This window comes from Ranitomeya variabilis, unplaced genomic scaffold (genome assembly GCF_051348905.1).
Source record: "Ranitomeya variabilis isolate aRanVar5 unplaced genomic scaffold, aRanVar5.hap1 Scaffold_394, whole genome shotgun sequence".
In the NCBI taxonomy this organism is placed as follows: domain Eukaryota; kingdom Metazoa; phylum Chordata; class Amphibia; order Anura; family Dendrobatidae; genus Ranitomeya; species Ranitomeya variabilis.
In genome coordinates, this window is record NW_027508129.1 from 20,001 (window position 1) to 22,500 (window position 2,500).

The following is a 2,500-nucleotide window of genomic DNA, read 5'->3' on the forward strand; positions in this document are numbered from 1 at the left end:
GGAAGCGGGAGACATCCGACACAGAGAAACGCCGAGCCCGCTCCGAGGGGACAAAGTCAGAAGGAGCGATCCGCCCTCCCAGAGCCCTCCTGCGGACGAGGACTCTGGATCTGCCCCCCTTCTGACGACCGTCGCCCTCAGAGGACAGGAACCCACGTGGGGAGGGTCCGTTCGGGCTCGGGCGACCCAGGAAACGCGTCTCGGACTCGGGACGGACAACCGGCAAAAGTCCCCCTGGAGCCGCGGAAGCCTGGTCTCGGCGCGAGTGCGAACTTCCATGCAAAAGGGGGGTACTCGCCAAACCGCCTACCCGAGTCGAGGAACCACGAAAACAACGGATTTTGGTCGGGGCCGAGAGGTACCTCTCTCTCCTATATCCTGCAGCTGGTGTGCAAAACTGGGTATTTGCATGGTGAGACACCGACCCCCACTTTAAGGGAACAAAGTCAAAAAGTGTCCGACCTCCTGGAGCCGTGCGGCGGATCCGGCGGCCAGAAATTTCCTCATTCCGGTTCTATTTTTTTTTTTTTCGAATTTGCGAAATTTGGAGGCCAGGCGGCGTAGCTGGGACCTGGACTAGCTCGAAACACCCTGAACCGGTGAGCGGAATCGATTTCCCAAAGTTCTACGGCTCCCGGAAGCCAAAAACAGCTCGCCGGAAAATTTCAAAGTCCCAAGGACTCTTTCTTGAAAATCAATCCGGGGGCCATGGAAGTGTCCTCGGTACAACCTCAGAGCTTTCCCCCGCCTGGAAGTCTGACAGCGGTCTGACGTTTTTCAAAGTTTTGAGCTCTCTGTTTGTTCTCAAAGTCACAAAATCGCTTTTTTTCAGTTTTCCACCCAGCAGACCCAAACTTCACCCCCACTTAGGTCACTGTCTAGGGGCGCCTTACGACATATTGACGCCCCTTTAGGGTGGAAGTAGGGGAAATGGGTGATTTTTACACAAAATCGGAAATTTCTCAAAATTTTTCTAAGTGTCAAGGACTCTTCCAGAAAATCTCCCCCAGGCTCCTGGAAGCGTCCCCGGTACACCTCTGGCGGCTGCCCCCGCCTGGAAGTCCGACACACGCCTGAAATTTTCAAAGTATGAAAATACGCATTTTCATCCAAAAATTCAACTTTCCCCCCGTGCACCGCAAACTTCACCCCCACTTAGGTCACTGCCTTGGGGTGCCTTACAACATATTGACGCCCCCCTGGGGTGGAAGTAGGGGAAATGTGACATTTTTCACAAAATCGAGATTTTCTCAAAATTTTTCTAAGTGTCAAGGACTCTTCCAGAAAATCTCCCCCAGGCTCCTGGAAGCGTCCCCGGTACACCTCTGGCGGCTGCCCCCGCCTGGAAGTCCGACACACGCCTGAAATTTTCAAAGTATGAAAATACGCATTTTCATCCAAAAATTCAACTTTCCCCCCGTGCACCGCAAACTTCACCCCCACTTAGGTCACTGCCTTGGGGTGCCTTACAACATATTGACGCCCCCCTGGGGTGGAAGTAGGGGAAATGTGACATTTTTCACAAAATCGAGATTTTCTCAAAATTTTTCTAAGTGTCAAGGACTCTTCCAGAAAATCTCCCCCAGGCTCCTGGAAGCGTCCCCGGTACACCTCTGGCGGCTGCCCCCGCCTGGAAGTCCGACACACGCCTGAAATTTTCAAAGTATGAAAATACGCATTTTCATCCAAAAATTCAACTTTCCCCCCGTGCACCGCAAACTTCACCCCCACTTAGGTCACTGCCTTGGGGTGCCTTACAACATATTGACGCCCCCCTGGGGTGGAAGTAGGGGAAATGTGACATTTTTCACAAAATCGAGATTTTCTCAAAATTTTTCTAAGTGTCAAGGACTCTTCCAGAAAATCTCCCCCAGGCTCCTGGAAGCGTCCCCGGTACACCTCTGGCGGCTGCCCCCGCCTGGAAGTCCGACACACGCCTGAAATTTTCAAAGTATGAAAATACGCATTTTCATCCAAAAATTCAACTTTCCCCCCGTGCACCGCAAACTTCACCCCCACTTAGGTCACTGCCTTGGGGTGCCTTACAACATATTGACGCCCCCCTGGGGTGGAAGTAGGGGAAATGTGACATTTTTTCACAAAATCGAGATTTTCTCAAAATATTTCTAAGTCCCAAGGACACTTTCAGAAAATCTTCCCCAGGCTCCTGGAAGCGTCCCCGGTACGCCTCCGGCGGCTGCCCCCGCCTGGAAGTCTGACACACGCCTGAAATTTTCAAAGTATGAAAATACGCATTTTCATCCAAAAATTCGACTTTCCGCCCGTGCACCGCAAAATTCACCCTCATTTAGGTCACTGCCCTGGGGTGCTTTACAACATATTGACGCCCCCCTGGGGTGGAAGTAGGGGAAATGTGACATTTTTCACAAAATCGGAAATTTCTCAAAATTTTTCTAAGTCCCAAGGACACTTTCAGAAAATCTTCCCCAGGCTCCTGGAAGCGTCCTCGGTACGCCTCCGGCGGCTGCCCCCGCCTGGA